At 48.4% G+C, this 18,685-nt stretch overlaps 1 long non-coding RNA gene across 1 annotated transcript; it reads right to left on the bottom strand.

Moving 5' to 3' along the window:
* Window positions 1-3,645: 3,645 nt before the first annotated feature.
* On the bottom strand, window positions 3,646-18,325 carry LOC126503844 (uncharacterized). Its single transcript, XR_007592416.1, has 4 exons — window positions 18,193-18,325; window positions 9,610-9,704; window positions 8,175-8,268; window positions 3,646-6,202 (listed from the first exon to the last, which is right to left on the bottom strand). It is a non-coding gene; the product is annotated as an uncharacterized lncRNA (long non-coding RNA).
* Between the last annotated feature and the right edge of the window lie 360 nt (window positions 18,326-18,685).

The raw sequence follows: 18,685 nt of genomic DNA, 5'->3' as shown, positions 1-18,685 counted from the left end.
GAACCCAGAACCACCAGCCCAGGAATGGCAGCACCCACCATGGGCTGGGCCCTCACCCATCAATCACTAATTAAGAAGATGCTCTATAGGCTTGCCTACCGCCCATTTGTTTTGTTTGTTTGTTTGTTTACTTAAGGGATGAGTGCTTTGTCTGCACGTACGTCTGCATGCCAGAAGAGGGCATCAGATCCCATTATAGATTGTGAGCCACTATGTGGTTGCCTGGAATTGAACTCAGGACCTCTGGAAGAGCAGTCAGTGCTCTTAACCACTGAGCCATCTCTGTAGCCCTACAACCCACTTATGGAGGCATTTTCTTAATTGAGGTTCCCTGGTCTCAGATGTCTGTGTCAAACTGACACACCCAGTGATACCCAAAGGCAAAGCCTGGTGGCATAGCCCTCCTCAAAGGCTGGCAACGGCTGAACTTGTGACCAGACCCCAGCACAAGATTCTATAATACCTGTGTTAACGTTAACTGCACCTGATTTCAAGCACCCACCTCAAAGCACAGAAGCTAACCTGACATTGTTCTCTAGTTTTCCCACCATATGTTAACCTCTTGTACAGTTCTGGGCTCTTCACACGCATCTTAATCTACTAGAAACGTTTCTTTGTGCCTATGGTCAGTACTCGGTGAAGCAGAGATCTCAAGGACTTTTTTTTTAAACTTATTTATTGTGTATACAGTGGTCTGTCTGCATGTATGCCTGCACACCAGAAGAGAGCATCAGATCTCATCATAGATGGTTATGAGCTGCCATGTGGTTGCTGGGAACTGAACTCAGAACCTCTGGAGGAGCAGTCTTAACCTCTGAGTCATCTCAACAGCCCCATCTCATGACTTCTTTACATTATGTTTTCAGGACAAACTATGGGAAACGCCACAGGGTCTATTCTACAACTGCTGTTCAATTCCCAGGGTATTAGCAAAAGGCTGATTCTTGAACACAGCCCGTGGGCAAATGCCACAGGCTTCAGGATCTAAAGAACTAAGCCTCTATTTTGGGACTGCTAGAGGCAGAGGCAGTTGCCCCCATGCCCTGCCCTCCCACTGGAGCTACTCAGGATTTCTCCAAGCTACAGAGAACTCCTAAAGGAGCAGAGTGTGCAGTGCTGACTCATGCTGGCTGTGGGCCCAGGGGACCACTGGTCAGAAAGGACAAAAAAGCCCTTTCCCTCTGGGCCATGTCTCATAGGGAGCAGTGAATAGCCCAGGCCAGGCCGGGCCATAACAAACACTGTGAACTACTGAAGAAACCAGAGAAAGGAAGAAAGGGCATATAAAAGGTAACCCTGTTTATTTCACATATTTCTACTCTGAACTCAAGTGGAATTTCACGACACAAAAGCAGCCCAAAGCGAGCAATTCAGTGCATTGGGTACGCTCTCAGAATCGTGTAGCCACCATATTTTTCTAAAACATTTTCATTACCCAAAACTCTTAAAAGCACTCAGCAGTGACACCTAGTCCTATCACCCACAAGCCAACCTTTCCCCACGCCTGTAACAGCCAATGTGAATGCACGTGCCTCATATTCCACAGAAACAGAATTAGACAACTTCGAACCCGTGCCTGCCATCCCACTCCCCGAACTATGCTTTGAGCAATCACCCACTGTGTAGCCTAAACCTGTAGGGTGAGGTTCAAAGGAAAACTTGGGACAAATGGCTAAGTATAGTGCGTGCCTATTGACATACCAGAGAGTCTGCTGGCCTCCAGGCCTCCTCTGAGCTCTTCTCACCCTGGCCCCTGCCCTAAACTTCTCCAGCTCCCAGCTTCCTTTCCCCCAGTTTCTCATTCCTATACAACCCTGCCCTCTTGGCTCTTGATCCCCTTGGCCCTGTCTCTTGCTCGCCCCACCTCTCTCCTCTATGGCCTGGTTCTCTCCTGGCTGGCCATGTTTGGTCTACTTTCTCCCTGCTCCGGACCCTTTCTCTGGCTGTATTCCCCTCATATTTACGGTAAACACCTTCTCCTCAACCGTAGCTGGGAGTGAGTGGGCATGCCCCCATTGCATTCAGCTAACCAAAGCTGGGGCATCTACTGAGCTGGCTCCACCTTTTGGCAAGTGTGAAAAGCGCTTACAAATATTTGCGCTCAAATATTTGGGCATAGACTTTCACTCGATTTGGGTACATATCCAGGAGTAATTTGCTTGTACGGAATTCCGCTTAGCCTTCTGTGGAGTCACCAAGCTGCTTTCCATGTATCGACCATTTTAGTTTCCCACCAGCAATGTTTAAGCATTGCGCTTGGTTATTCTTCAAAAAAATCCCTTTCCCCCTTCCAGAAAAGCCCCCCACACACACACACACACTGCTGACCCCTCACATCTGAGATACAGGGCGGGAGAATCTGCAACTCAAGTGGCAGGACCGTCAACAGCATGAGCTTCCCGCCTTGCCTTTTCCAGAACAGGAAGTGTGGGCAGGAGCAGGGAGGCCAGGCTGCAACCTGCTCGGAGTCCCTAAAGGGGACAGACCTCAGGTATTCCATTAATCCCGGTTCTAGGGCTCTTCAGAACTCGGCGCGGACTGAATACCCCGCTGAGGCCCTTAGAGCATCCAAGGGAGGAAGGCGGAGGCTGCACGGCTGGCCTTGGCACTGCTCTACCGCACCCTGCGCTCACACCCCTACCTGGCCCTCCGCCAGTCCGCACCTAGCCCAACCCCAGGGAGCCACCCCAAGCTGCCACCCACCCCTCACAGCCCCCGGGGTCACGGGCGTCCACTCTGCCCACAACGCCTGACCCCGCGCAGCCAATCAGCAGCCGCGCCGCGGCTCGGCCCGCGCCAATCCAAAGGCACCGCCCCTGGCCCGGTGATGCGCGCGCACCTTGCGGTCGCCCTCCCTCCCATTCGGATCAAAGGGAGGGCGTTTGCGGGATGCTGTAACTCTCCCACCGGCCTTGCTCTCGGCCAAGGAGGTCTCGGGTGTGGGCTCTGGTCCACCGCCACCGTGGAGGTCTCGGGCCAAGACGGAACAGGGCAGGGCAAAGCGGTCACGTAGGAGGCAGAGTGCCACCTCAGCAAAGCACAGCAAAGGTTGAGTCGTGAAAGCGTGTGAGAAAGCACGCCAGCCAAGTGTTCAGGAGCATTCCAGGCTGATGTCACCAGGGATGAAAGTAGTCGAGAATGTTCGCACGTCAGCTAGCCTGGCCTGTGTTTGGGGAGCCGGTGTGTGTAGAGGCCACAGGTTGACAGGGTGTCTTCGGTTGTTCTTCGTTTTATTTAGTTGAAGCAGGGTCTCGTTGACCCCATGCGAGGCTAGTCCAGCTAGCTTGCCCAGGAATCCCGAGTCAGCCTCTTGAGCGGGCTTCCATTTAAACCATGTTTTCATGTGGGTGCTGGGATCTGAACTCTGGTTCTCAGAATTGCACGGCAAGCGCTTTTTCCATTGAGCCCCGCGCCCCTTACCTGGGTTTGTAAAGTAAACTAGTAACACTCTTAAATACAAGACGAAGGTGTGACTTTTCCTTTTGCCTTATGCCACAACCTTGAAGATTGGGTCTTAATTTAAAATTCTCATACTGGTCAAAGTTCTACAGCTATAAGTAGTGGGTAGAGCTGATTGCCCCGTCCCCCAAGCTTTAGCTCTTTCCAGAAAGAAGTGTCCTGGAAATTATTATTATTATTATTATTATTATTATTATTATTGCCAAAAAGAATACTTTTATTAAAAAAAAAAAACGGTGAACATTAGGGTTAAAATTCTCAGCACCACAACCAGGAAACTGGAGACTGGAGGCTCCCGCTGCAGACTTCAGGAAGGGGGGGGGGCACGGGTGGGTGCTGAAGGGTGCTCACAGGGGTGGAAATTATTTTAAAATTCCCCTAAATGAACTAAATTAAAATGATTAATTATTAAATTATTAATCATTAAAAATCCTCTAAGTTGAACTAAATGTTCTATTTCTTTCCCGTATTGGAGTTCAACACCTCATACCAGGCCGGCTCTCCACGTGGATGTTTGGTGTTACCACCCTCCAGCTCCAGCACCCAGCGCCAGGCAATGCTTTGAAGAGGCCCCTCACCTACGTACACTGTAGGACCTCAGGAGGACTCCCACGCAGTGGGGGTCCCGTCCAGATCCCGGATGACGCACGAAGCACACCAAACACCTGTTTTCACAGAGCAGGGAAGAGAAGTTCAAGTGGCTGCTTTGTGACTCAGACCTTGTAGGTGTCACACTTAGGAGGAAAGGGGAGGTCTGTGTTAGAATGGGCGAGGATGTCCTGGAAAAGGAGATGGCAACAAAGGAAGGGGGCAGGGATATTTATCCCAGAGGGACAAAGGATAGAGAGGAGACAGGCTAGCACGGGCAAATGGCCACAGAGGGGAAACCCCACGTTAGGATGAGGTGTTTAATTTTAATTGGGCTTGATAATTAGGTGAACCAAAAAGGCCTTCCGATTGCTGGATTTTGGTCGTCAGCCTCAGGTGGAGGAAGTGACCAAATAAGGGAATAGACCTTGGTGGCTAGCTTTAGAAATGCAATTTAATCTTTTTAGCAAAGGCAGAGGGAATGGGAGAGAAGGGCAGGCCCACCAGAGCCACAGGGCCAGTGGACTAGAGTCCCTTCAGGATCCAATTCTTGGCACCTCTGTCTGCCAACACGAAGACACATGCTTTGCTTACTCAATGTCGGTTTGGACGGAAAGGCGGGGAAGAATGGAAGGATAGAAAGGAAGGAAAAGGAGAGAGACCCGATTGGCTTACACTTCCCTGTCGCACTGAGGGAAGTTAGTCCAGGAATTCCAATAGGGCTGGAAATACGCGGGCTTGTTTGCCTACAGCCGGATCCTGTGGAGGCATTTTCTCCTCTCCGGTGACTCTGGCTTGTGTCAAGGTGACATAAAGCTAGGTGCACACAGGGCAGGAGCAGGGACAGGGTGATACTGATTTACTTGTGATTTTTTCCCCCTGTACTGAGGTGTAGAATTTAGGTTCTCACACAGGCTAATCAGGCACTGGGCCACTGAGCCACATCCCCAGGCTTCTTATTCACTATTTTCTTAATTATAAGGCAGGAGCTGACTAAGTTGCCCTGGCTGGCCTTGACTCTGCAAACTTCCTGCCTCAATCGGAGGCTGCCTGCCTATTTCCTAGCCCCTTTACAAAAGCATCAGTACAACTAGGAGTGAGTTCTTTTTCTTTTCCTTTTTAAAATCACATTTCCCTGGGGCTGGAGAGGTGACTCAGTGGTTAAGAGCGCTGGTTGTTCCTCAAGGGGGGCAGGATTTGATTCCCAGCACACACACGGTGGCTCACAACTCCAGCCCAAAGGATCTGATGCTGTCTTCTGTCCTTGTGGCCATAAGGTGTACAGTGGACACCCGTGCAGGTGAAACAGCCATATCCATGAGTCTCAGGGTTTCTATTGCTGTGATAATTTACCAAAGTGACTTGGGGAAGGAAAGGGTTTGTTTCGCTTACACATCCACATAACAGTCCATTATCAAAGCAAGTCAGGGCAGGAACTCAAGGCAGAAGCTGAAGCACAGCCATGGAGGAAAGCTGCTTATTGCTCCTCATGACTTGCTCAGCCAGCTTTCTTATGCACCTCAGGATCACCACCTAGAGGGAATGGGCCCCCCCACATCAATCCTTGACTAAGAAAAATGTCCCACAATCTTGCCAGTCTTATGGGAGCAATTTTCTCAGTTTTTGGTTCTGTCTTCTCAGATAATTCTAGCTTGTATTGGGTTAATAGAACAACAGAAAATAAAATTTAAAAAAAAATTGTGGTGGGGACTGGAGAGATGACTCAGTGGTTAAGAGCATTGACTGCTCTTCCAGAGGACCTGGGTTCAATTCCCAGCACCCACATGGCAGCTCACAACTATCACTCCAGTTCCAGGGGATCTGACACCCTCACACCAATGCACATAAAATGAATCTAAATAAATTATATTTTTAAAAAATGTGGTGGGTTTGAGGAATGCCTGCTCAGAGGACAAGTTGCCGGAACCGGTTCTCTCCTTCCACCGTGCATGCATGGTCCGGGATGAAACTCAGGTCACCAAGCTTTGCACCGAGCACCTTTTCCTCCTGAGCCATCTTGCCCACCCCATGGGTGAGTTCTTGAATCTCTCCATATTGTTATTCTCTATGTAGTACCCACCTCTTAGGGTCACAGTGAAAGACCAATCAAATTCCAGTGGATAAACAGGAGACTGCCTGCCGTCCTTCCGGTGTTCTGGAAGTATGAGCAAGAGAATGGGAACCAATGGGGACTAACACCCATTGGTTCGTTTAAAAGTCCGTGCCCGCAAATCATGCCCAATACATGCATGGGTGTGGTGATTCCATGTTAGCACGCAGAACAGAATGTGTGTCTACCTTTGGCCAAACTCCTTAAGGTCTGGCACCCTGGGTTTTTGGGAGTTAGGCAATGCTATTACCTTTCCTATTCCTTGCCCGGAGTGTTTGTTAGACAGACAGGTTACATCTATGTCCTTGGCCCAAAACCAGAGCCAAGCTTCTCTTCCTATGTACCTGGCAGAATGGTAGGATTATGAGCGGTGGGCACTGCCGTGGTTCCTCCATTTGCTGTGTGACTGCTCCAGCCATTCTCATTGGCCTGGAGCAAGCCCTAGGGGTCGGTCTGTCCCCCAGCTCCACAGTATCGGGGTACACGTATGTGACAGCACAATTTTTCCTTGGGTTCTAAGGATCAAAACCTGGGCGTCATGCTTTCAGGACAAGCATTATGTTTCTTAAGATTGTTAAAAATCAAAATGATAGCAAATTCAGTTATAGTTGACCTTAATTTGCAATTTATGTTTGGAGCAACCCCCATTCTTCAAAATACAGCGAGAGCGTCTATTGGTCAATAGCAGAATCTTATGCTTGCTTTGGGGAGTTGGATTTGTTTGCTCAACATGAAACAAACAAAAAAAAAATCAGATGACTTCAGGCTGCATGATTGTCAGGGTTTAAGTAAAATCCTTATTAAGATGAGGCAGTGGGAGCGGGGCGGTGGTGCATGCCTTTAATCCCAGCACTCTGGAGGCAGAGGCAGGCGGATCTCTGAGTTCTACAGAGCCTGGTCTACAGAATGAGTTCCGAGACAGCCAGGGCTATATAGCAAGACCCCGTTTTGAAAAACAAAACAACAGCCACAAAAGCAAAACATTTATCTTTTTTTCATTTACTTAACTGCTCATTGTCTTTAATTATTTGTTTATTTATCGTGTGTGTATGTGTGTGTGTGTATGTACCACATGCATGCAAAAATCTGAAATCAGAAGAGGGTATTAGATCCCCTGGAACTAGAGTTTCAGACAGTTGTGATCCCAGTTATGTGACTGCTGGAAATTGACTCCAGTAAATGCTCTTAATCACTGAGCCATCTTTCCAGCCCTTCACCTAATTGCTCAGTGCTGAGAAGTGATTTGTCCTGGCAGATACATAGTGAAAGAATTGGGAAAAGATTAGAAGAGGCAAAGGATCAAGGAGTCCGCTGTGCTGGGAGGGTTACATCTCCTAGGAATGTCAGAGCTACCCGCCCCCCAAAAGCCTCACCAACAGCTGGAAGAGAGCTGAACAGCAGCAACAGCCGTGCTAACGTGGACAGAGGGAAAGCCCAGAGGCCTCAACCCTACACAAAAAACTAGAGGCAGTAAAGAATTGCTGAGAGCAGGGGAAATCGTCCCCGGGGAAGACCACGCCAACTGGTTATCTAATACCAAATGGTCAGCCCTAGAAATATGCATAGAAGTGACATTGTGTAGACTGAGCAGGCTGTTTTGATATAATTAGGAATATATATGCATATACATATATTTATGTAACAATGGCTAATGAAAAAAGAGGCCATGAATTTGAAAGTTATTAAGGAGGGGTATATGGGAGGATTTGGAGGAAGGAGAGTGAAGGGCAAAATGATGTATTTATATTATAATCTCAAAAAAATAAAAGAAACACTTTAAAGAGGAAACGATTTTAAGTTCTCCCTGGAAACAAGGCTTGCCATCATTTGCACTTATTTTTGGTATATCATTGGCATCGGTGTTTCAGAAGCAAAGAGATGAAGAAGTTAAAGTTGGTTTTCCTGCCTCTTTTCTATCTCCTGAAGTGAAACACACTAAGGAATTAGTTCTTGTTGTGCGTCTGCTCAGAGGAGTTGAGCTGGCCTTAAACACCTCAGAGGTAACAAAGTGACTTACCTAGTAAATCCAGGCCAGTCTTTAAAATTCTCCTTCTGTTCTAACCAATGCTGAGCATTCCGAAGACATTTCTCTGCTCATGGCTGTGAGCTGACTGTGTCAGAAAGGTAGACAGATAGGCCTGTGTCAGAAGTTATTGAACGATGATAAATACGCGACTCATTTCAACTCTGTTGACTCTAACTGGCCAGAGAATCCCGATTTTACTTGATAATAGAGACTTATGGGATACCGATGCAAGACTCTCAGGATTTTGCTGTTTGTTTGTTTGTTTGTTTTAGGGGGAGGTCTTTTAACATGAGTGTTGGGGAGCCTTGTGCGGGTCCACCTATCACAGAGCTGCAGCTGTCCCTGAATGACCTTTGCTGTATGAATCCCTTGCCTGCTTTTCCTGTGAGGGTAGATAGACTTTCACCCATGGGTTTTATAGCCGTGAATAGCATCTCTGTTTCTCTTCTTTGTTTCCAGCTGGTGTCTTTAAACAGGAGCTGGGCTTCCCTTAACCTCTTACCTTCTCTTGTTTAGATGGAAGCATGCCTGCAGTCTTTCGGCTGGAAAGGTGAGCAAGCATCCCAGTTAAACCCTTTGTCTACACCTGCTGCTACGGGGTCATCTGGTAAATCAGAATCCCAGCTCATTACATAGGCTGCGGTGCCCAGTTCTAATGGTTTAGCTGCTTCAAAATCGAAATAAAATCCTATATAAATGTCTACCACTGTTGCTGCGTGTTTCCGTGAGCACTGGTGTTATACTGGCCCTGTACGAGAAGGCTTAAAGTATTTGACTTGTACCTGTCTGCTGGGTTTTGAATGTTCATATTGTCAGTGCAGCTTGACATTCTCCACACCCTTGGATTGCCCTGTGTAGTGTGTCTGGATGCATAGCAACTTACTATTTCTTGTACTGTAATGTTTAGCAAGTGTACTCCCCCATCGCATACGCACGTGCGTGAGTGTGTGTGTGTGTGTGTGTGTGTGTGTGTGTGCGCGCGCTTGGAGACTGACCCCAGGGTCTCAAGGATGTTAAGTAAGTCCTTTACCACTGAGTCCAGCAAGTAGATTTCCTGTCCATCATCTTACCTTAATCTTTTTTTTTCCTGTGAAATTCTAAAGCACCAAGTTCCCTCAGCATAGAGGTGTGAGTTTAGAGAATCATTGTCTTTCAGACCAGGTTTGAATAAAATTTGATTTCTTCAAGTAACATGTCTTTAGACACCCCCCCCCCAAAAAGGGTTGGTAGTATTTTTTTCTTTTATTATTTTATTTTATTGCTACTTTCCTGGTGATCTGGTTTCAAAGGCTATTTTGTAATATGATGTTGCAACAGGAACAATGGGGGAGGTCAGTTGGGAGGTGACAGGCTGGGTAAGGTAGGTGACAGAGCCCTGCAGCAATAAAGCCTATTGGCCGCAAGGACAAAAAGAACATGTACTCACTTATATAGGCATTGGGGTTTCCTTTGTCACTAGCGGTGCTCATATTTCTTCTCACTCCTCTGCCCCTTCACAGCGAAGTTCACTCGCAACATTACCTGCACAGTTTCCAGACACTGTCCGTCAGGAGATAAACCCCACCTTCATAGTGAGGTTCACTCCCAACATTACCTATATAGTTCTCAGACACTGTCCGTCAGGAGGTATACCCCACCTTCATAGTGGGGTTCACCTCAACATTACCTGCACAGTTCTCAGACACTGGCCATCAGGAGATAAACACCACCTTCACTGTTACTTGGACACAGGGTCAAGGTGTGTGCTTCTGCTTCCGCCTTCCTCCAGCCGTGTGACAGATCAATGTTCCCTCTGGCTCCTTGCATCTGCTCTCTTCTGCTCCTTGCAGCTCTCAGTTCTTACAGAACTCCCCCCTTCCTTCACAGTGTATCCCTCTAAGGGCCCGAAGGGTGGAAGAAAGGGGTTATGTTACCAGAGAATCAGCTTGTGATGTCTGTCACCACAAACACCAGTGAGCAGGAATGGGGACTGAGTCGTTAAGCTGTGTTTTACAGAGAAGCAGTGTGTTGATACACAGAAGTTTGTCCTACATTTCATCTCTGGACAGCAGGCTGTGAAGGAGCAGGACAAAGTCATTCCAAAGGTCTTGCTTGGCCCTCTGATGAGGTGGTCTAGCCTCATCCCTGAGCTTGCCACCTTTCCCCTTATCATCTCACGCACCTCTCTCTCTCGTTAATGTATCTGCACAGCTGGGCTCAGGACTCAGGACACTGAGTCTGTTAGTGACCTGTGGCATCGCTTCTCTACTCCTCCAGTGCCCCCTGGACTAGGAGATGAGCTCACAGAACAACAAGCCTTTAACAGTGAGCATACTGAGCCATTAATAACACGCGCATGCATGCAGATTGTTCTAATGGCCTCTTGTTGTGGAATATACAACTCTCCCAACACCTGTCCCTCAAAGAAGATGCCGCGTGACTCCGAAGAAGACACACACGCCGAAATCAAAGATATGTGTGGGCTGTTAACAAGACAACTGGGAATAGGAGAGAGAGGGCCCCACCCAAGGCGAACTATGAATCACCACCCTCTCGGCTGGCTCTGCTGCCTGTAGGAGCTCTGCCTGGGACCACACTGGTTGTGCCTGCAAGTTTTACACTTGGCTCTAGGCTAACCAGATCCTTGTCCAGAGGCAGTACCTCAGTTTCTCACTGCCCTTTGATGGGATAGTCTCATGAGGCCATGGCCCTTTGTTCAGGCTTTCCTACCTTCTTCTCTTCTAAGGCTAATTGGGCTAGAAGTAGAGATTAATGGGATTGGCGTGCAAGACTGTGAGGATTTTTTTTGTTCATTTGGGGGGTTTGTCTTTTAACATGGGTGTTGGGGAGCAAGCCCTGAGCCTGAGTGTCAGGGCCTTTGTGTGGGTGTACCTGTGACAGAGCAGCAGCTGTCCCTGAGTGACCTTTGTGGTGTGAGTCCCTTGCCTGGCTGCCTATCCTAGCTCTGCCTCTTACAATGAATAGAGTCCCCAGCTAAGAGGCATGGGAACCAACTGCCATTTTGAGCTTAGCCAGAAGACAGAACAGGAGGAACCTACTGAAGAGGAATGACTATTGAAAGGAAGGAACAGTAGGCAGTCATCCACAAAGCTATCTGGACCTCACCCACTGGGCAGTCCCAGCTGGTATGCCCTGGAGGAAGCAGGTTCTTGTTGATCTCAAGTGGAGAGATATGTAGCTTTGCTATGCTGGTTGGGCCTCCAGGGTGCAACACATGCCAGGCAACGAAATAGTCTTCTCTTTCTTTTCCCCCTAGTTTTTCAAGACAGAGTTTCTCTGTGTAGCTTTGGTTGTCCTGGAACTCACTCTAGACCAGGCTAGCCTAGAACTCATAGAGATCCACCTGCCTTTGCTCCTGAGTGCTGGGATTAAAGGTGTGTGCCACCACCACTGCACTGCCTGGCTTAACAAAACATTCTTAGAATGAAATAAGGCAGCAGAAATGTCTCATGTTCTACTCGCTATCTAGTCTCCTCTTGCCATTGTCTACTGAGGCCAGGAGGTAGCAAGGACTGAGTCCTTTCAAATGTCAGTGTTCACTGGCTGCTTCCAGCCATCCTTGGCAGGGACAGGTCAGAAAAGAGAGCCGTTCACAGCCCTCGTCTTCAAGATGCTGGACTAAGAGAGACAACTGTCACTCTGCCACCCACTTGTCCTAAATTAGCTCCTTGGAGGCTCATGGTGTGAGAAGCTGGCACAGCTGTCTGTAGGCCTACAGATGTTTTCACCTCTGACCCACAAAGACTGAATCAGAAAGGGGGATCAGGACATTCTACAGACCCAGGACCACTTGCTGCTGTCTGGCCGGCAGAGAGCCAGGCTGAACACCTCCAGAAGACAAGAAGTTTCCTACCCCGGTAGCTTTGTCTTGGCGAGTGGTGGAGTAGGAAACATGATTGGCCACTTGGTAAGCTATCTCAGGACTGTTTATGGGAGAGAGACCACCAGAGACGCCCAGACTGTAATAAGCAAGGTTTAGTCAGCATAATGCAAACAGGTTTGGAACCCCTGTCTCCAAATGACCCCATTACAGCGAGGTAGAGAGAGGAGTTGTATCTCCTCTGTGGGGTAAGCTTTTAAAGGTGTAGCTACAAAGAGGCTTTTTGAAGCTGCTTTGGCACCGGTACAAGGACTTTTGCTCCCTCCCATCCTGTTAAGTCAGCTTTCTCTTGTTTTCTTGTTATCACCAGGTGGCTGGCTGGCTGGACTAAGTGACCTTGTGCTCGGAATCTCGTGCTCGGTGGGAAAGGGGAAGGCCACTATCTTCCTGGGAAAACATTCTGCTAGGAAATTTCTTCTGGCCCCTTTGAGAATAAGGGATGAGGGTCCCACATGGACCTCTTAGGACTTGGAGGTAGGATGGCTTGGTCCTTTTAAACTTTGCCTCAGGAAATCCCTCGGACACTTCAGCAAATGAAACTGAGAAGATTTCCTTTCTCAGGGAAGCAGTTTTCCCAGATGCCTATTATAATCAACAGGGTGTTGTTTTAGAATAGAAAAATCACTTTGGTTTAGTTAAATTGTCATTGCCACAGAGGACCATGGTGGGAACAGGCCAGATGCAGGTCGACCGTTCCTCCGTTCCATTTGTGATGGATGGGGAGGTGCAGCTCTGTTCCTTAGCTCCTCTGAGAAACCAGAGGCTGAGCAGAGGCCCCATTCACCCAGAGCAGCAGCCCAGAGGCTGAGCATAGGCCCCACACAGCCAGAGCAACAGCCCAGAGGCTGAGCATCGACCCCACGCACCCAGAGCCAAAGAAGCAGTCTCCAGACAATCTCTCCACTCCGTCCCAGGAGGGGAGTCTTCACATGTGGTTTTATCTCCCTATAACCCCTTTCTGTAGGTCTCAGGCCAGATTTGCTCAGACTGCCTGTGCTTGGTCAACCTCAGCAACTAGGACAGGGACCAGAACATTGTCCCAAAGCCAGGACTGCACTCGCTATCTTTTGGCATTCTGTTGATGGCATGCACTGTGTCTTTGGGGAGAATGCTGGCACACAGAGCCTGCACAGTGACCTACTTACATGCCTGCGTTATTTGATGAGCAGCTAGCTTGAGAGAGTGGCAATCAAGAGATGTGTGTTCCAGATCTCTGCAGCGGAGCAAAGGGCAGGTGGCTCAGCTTGACTGTCTTCACCCCTCCCCCACCTTTAGGCTAGGGCCTCTTTTTGTGACATCCCAAAGAAAAAGTGACTTTGGTCTAGCCTTTGCCTTCCATTTTGCAGCTGCTTGGAAAAGCCCAGAGGGAAGAACTGAAGTGGTTCTGCCCTGCCGCCCAGATACCCTCTGAGCACAATGCTACGAAATATTGCTTAACTCTTGGTGTTGCCACAGGCAGCCCCTCCTTTGCGGAAAAGGAACAAAAAGCTAAATGACCTGAGAGACATTGCCTGAGAGCTGCGGTTAGAACAGCCACCAGAACGCCTGGATTCTGCTCCCAGGTGCCATCAGGACAACAGGCTGCATCAGAGTACTGTACAACAGGAAACTACCGTCAGTGGTTTGGGGAGTTAGGTTTCCACTTAGCTCCAAGACTTCTCTTTCCTCCTGTGACTGCCGGGCTCAAGCTTCACTAAGGTGTTTCCATGCAGGCTGTGGTCAGATCCTGTCTGGGGGATACTCTCTATCGAAACCTGGTCAGAAGTAGCAAATCCGTCCCAGCTCAGAGGGAATGGAGCAGAGCTTTTCTTGTTTAAATACCGACTCTGTGACTCCAAGGGGATCCACTAGAAAGAACAGGCAACATTCGGGTGGCAAGAACTTTATCTGCCCTGTGCTCGGGGCTTAGTAAGTGCACTAGGACACAGTTCCACTTTCTTGCTTAAAGAACTGTCTGAGAGCTGTGACTCTCTTCCCACCATGCAGTCTCCTGAAGTAGCAAAGCTGTTCCCTTGCTCTGGAACTTTAGGTTGTTTTTCTACACAACCCTCAGGGACAAGTGAGCAGATGGGCAGCCCCACCACAAGGCTCTTTTGGAGCCAGAGTCTCAGGAACTGTCTGCAGTGGAGCTGGGAGGCCTAGGCCTTGTAAACGTCTTAGATTCTCCCAGGAAAGCATTTCCGCTCTTCTCGGTCTCTCCAGAAAAGTGTTTATGAGTGGACCTGAGAACACTGTGTCCATCGCAGAAACACAGTTCCTCTCGTATATTTTTCTTTTCAAACATGGCTTTAGATTTCCTTATTTTTATGTGTGTGTGTGTGTGTGTGTGTGTGTGTGTGTGTGTGTGTATGCCAGGTGTGTGCCTGGTGCCGCGTGGTGAACACGAGAGTCAGAAGGCAACGGATCCTCCAGGAGTGGAGTTATAGACGGCGAGGTTACACCCTATGAGTGCTGCCAACTAAACCTGGATCTTCTAGAAGAGCAGCCAGTGTTCTTAACTGTTAAACTATTGTCCTGGCCCCTCTGCTTTAATTTTGTTTTTGCTTTTTTTGAGACAGGCTTTCTCTGTGTGACAGCCCTTGTTGTCCTGGAACTCACTCTGTAAACCAGGCTGGCCTTGAACGCACAGAGATCCACCTGCCTCTGCCTCTTGACTGCTGGGATTAAAGGCCTGTGCCACCACTGCCTGGCCCTTTAATTTTAAAAATTCCATCTATTTATTCATATGTGGGGGAGCACGTGTGTCACAGAGTGCGTGTGGAGGTCAGAGGACACTTCATGGGGGATAGCGCTCCTACTGGGTAGATCCTGTAGGGCCCAGGTCTACCCTTGTTCTTGGGGTTCATCTTGAGGACAGTTTCTGGTCAGCCAGCTAAAACATTCTGTTTGTTCCTGTGCTCCCTCCGCCCACCTGGTGATTAGCTGAAGGGCATTGTTGACTCCATTTTTGGTGTGGTAATTTCCCACCTGCCTGGGCGAAAATCCTTGTGCAGCAGAAAGGTATATAAGGATTTCCCCAAAGTTGAATAAAGGGCATTCGGGTGATCTCCTTTCAAATGACCCGGGTCTCTTTGTGTGTTCTTTCAATCTCCAGGCCCTTGCCCGACTTTCGTGCAAACTGTACCGAGGGGGTAACACAGAATTGGGTGTTACAGATCCTAGGGATCAAATCAAGCTCATTTAACCTTGATGACAAGAGCATTTACCCGCTGAGCCATCGCACTGCGGCAGGAGTGGGGTGTGGGGGAGGGTAGGGGTGTGTGTGTGGGGGGGGTCCTACTGGTGGGAGAAAGACTGTGTGCTTTGGCCCACCCCCTCGCTGCCCTCACACGAATTGGCTGCTGGAACACGGTTGACCAGAAAGCTGAAAAACTGGCGCTGTTCCACGGAGAAGAGCGAAGGCAGAGGGAGCCAGAGGTGAGGCCCCAGGCAGCTGAGGTTTGTAGTCTTTGCTTTTCCTCTCAGAAATTACAAAACAATAGCTGAGTGATTTATTTGGCTCACTGGTCCAAAAATCATCCTTTCAAACTTTCTTAGAGAGAGAGAGAGAGAGAGAGAGAGAGAGAGAGAGAGAGAGAGAGAGAGAGAGAGAGAGAACAGATTCATGGCTTGTTGATTATTGCTGTTCTTTCCTAAGCTATTTTTATGAATTAAATGCAATAAATGTGCACTGACCTGGTGTCCCCATCTAGGGCTCTTAATCAAGTTTGTGTTCTCTGCCAGCTAAAGAATTAAAAGGCAGGAGAATCCTCCAGTGAGACAGAAGCAGCAGGGTATTCTCCAACACAAACAGAGTCAGCGGTGAACAAGTGAGGAAAGGGTCTTATTAGGGGTGAGAGGGCATCACAAGCATGGGGAGAGAGACCCTCTGCCAAGCAGATAGGGGTCTCGGAGTCTGGAAATCCAGTCTCCTCTGGCAGCTAGGGCTAAGTCTTTGAAGGGTCTTCTTCCCCTAATTAGGGTTGGTGAGTTTAAACAAAAACACACTGGCTGATTAACCCATAACTGTTGCGAAAACACATCCTGGAGCCTGTCAGTGGTGGGGTGGTGGCGCACGCCTTTATTCCCAGTACTCAGGAGGCAGGGGCAGGCAGATCTCTGTGAGTTCGAGGCCAGCCTGGTCTACCGGAGCTAGTTCGAGGACAGGCACCAAAAGCTACACAGAGAAACCCTGTCTCAAAAAATAAATAAATAAATAAAAATAAATAAATAAATAAATAAATAAATAAATAATTTTGTTCCAGAGCTACATAGAAAACCTTTGTCTCAAGTCAGGTAAGAAAAAAGCTTGGAGATAAAGAAGCTAGGCTAGATAGCTTGGAAGTCTACTGCCTTCATTACCTTATCCTGGCCCGTCTACTCCATTAGTTGCTTATCAAGGAATCTAACTCCTTGTCCCTCACTAGGAAGGACAAAAACACTGTGGTGAAGGTCACTGTCTCCTTCCCTTCAGGAGTGTACAGTGTGTGAGAAGGTGGGCAAAGAAACCAGCCACAGTGCAGTGGACAAGGCTGTCTGCCTGAGAGGTCACTGAGTAGAGAGACTGCCCAGTGCAGATAGGAAAGAAAGGGTTTCTGAATGAAGCACTCACCCAGGGTTAGACTTTCCTAAGTATGGGGGAGCAGGGACAGTGGTCAAAAGGGATAGAGTGAGCTAGGGGAAGCCAGAACCAGTGCTTCTGCAGGACAAGTCCAGGGCTCGACAGATCATCAGATGCTACTTACATTAGCCTCTGAAATGCCACTCTCTTGTCACCTGGGCTGCTGCCTTGTTTGGGGAAGGAGGTGGATAAATAGGACAGCAGGATCAGCTAGAGAGTACCCCATTCTGGTGTTTCCTATTGATCTAAGCTTTAAAATGTATCGAGAAAATAATTAAGACCCTCTTCAAGACTCTTTAAGTATGCCACTCTGGAAGAATTTTCATCTTGTCATTGTTTCATGACTCTCCTCTCTAGCTTCTGACACCTTCCCCCATTTTGCATTTGCAGGTTCTTACGTCACACAGCCCTCACAAGGAAAACCAGAAGTATAGACCTTGAGAAGCCCTGGCTAGATTTTCCTCTAGAAACTAGAAAGAGATTTCTTTCTCTTCCTTATTGACTTCAGTATTTGCTCCTCTAGCTGGGGATATCTTTGTTTTACTATCTGTCTCATTATCTGTTGGTTACCCTAAGCTGATAAGCCTTGAGCATTGTTGGCTTTGGAATAGGTTCAAGGAGAGCAATGCTGCCAATCATTGGCAAGCCTGTGGGGAGTTTCCACATTTGTCCCCGCTGGTGCCAACTGTCTTGAGGCAAGGACAACTTTTTTACCTTTCAGAGGAGAGAAGAGTTCACTTTGAGAGTTCTCAGAATTTCGCAGTTAGAGGGAATTTCTAAGACTTCTGAGAGTGGTTCTGGGTTTTTGTTTGTTCCGTTTAGATGACAGGGTCTTATCTACTTCAGCAACACCTCTAAGTCTGCCACATAACTGAAGACCTCCTTGAACTTCTAGTGTTTTCACTTCTACCTCGTGAGTGCTAGGATTAGAGGTGTGCGCAAGGTCCTATTCATACAACCTAGGGATGAATCCAGGGCTTCGTGCCTGTGTGCTGGCCATGAAGGCAAGTACTCTACCACTTGCACCCAGAGTGCTTTTGGTTAACGTCACTTCCCCCATCAAAGGGTCAAGGCTGAGAGACTCTGTAGCTAGAGCAGCCCACGATGAACCTGCAGCGGCTGAAGGGGCTCCTTGGCCACTGGACAGCTGCCTTTTTTTCTGACTCTCTGCTGGTGCTGCCCGTGCGTTCTCTTGGAGATCTTACAGGGAACACCAGTGCTGTGGGAAAAGAAGTTGCTTTCACTGCGCGGTGGTGGTGCACACCTTTAATCCCAGCACTCGGGAGGCAGAGGCAGGTGGATCTCTGAGTTTTACCCATAATTCCTCTTCTGATCTGCCTCCTCCCTGATTCTTCCAGTGCCTTAGCTCTTCTAGTGGAACCAGTCTCTCTTTTACACCTTTATATTTTAATAGAAACTTCCGTCTCACGAGGATCCAGGACAGGTCATGGGTAACCAGGGTCTCTGAAATCCTTGTTTATGGGACGGCAACTCATTATTCTAGAGTAGAAAGTACCGGGTCTACTCACCAACATCAGGATTTTCCAAAGGTTGAGGTACACAACAGGTCAGAGGAATGTGAAGATCAGGAGGCAGCAGTCACCGAGCCCCCTAACTACTCCCCGTGCTTCTCTTCCAGGCGAGGGCTTCCACAACTACCACCACGCCTTCCCCTAAGACTACTCTGCCAGTGAGTACCGCTGGTACATCAACTTCTTCTTCATCAAGGACCTTCTTCAGCGACTGCATGGCTGCCCTGGGCCTGGCTTACGACCGGAAGAGAGTGTCCAAGGCTGCTGTTTTAGCCAGGATTAAAAAAAGAACCAGAGCTGGAAACTATAAGAAGGGCTGAGTTTGGTGTCATCTGGGTCACATTCCAGAAACTATCTGGTCAGGGATTTAATGGTCCAGGATGCTAAAGGCAATTACCGTAACCTGTTGCCTTACAGTGCAGCAGTAAAATGGTCACCACTGCAAGGTCACACTGACCTTGATGCTAAGCAGCTCTTGCCTCCTCTTTTT

Source organism: Alexandromys fortis, unplaced genomic scaffold, assembly GCF_014885135.2.
Source record: "Alexandromys fortis isolate MF-2015 unplaced genomic scaffold, M_Fortis_MF-2015_v1.1 scaffold_16, whole genome shotgun sequence".
Taxonomy (NCBI): domain Eukaryota; kingdom Metazoa; phylum Chordata; class Mammalia; order Rodentia; family Cricetidae; genus Alexandromys; species Alexandromys fortis.
Note: the sequence above shows the minus strand (reverse complement) of the source record. Positions and strands in the feature narration are given on the sequence as shown.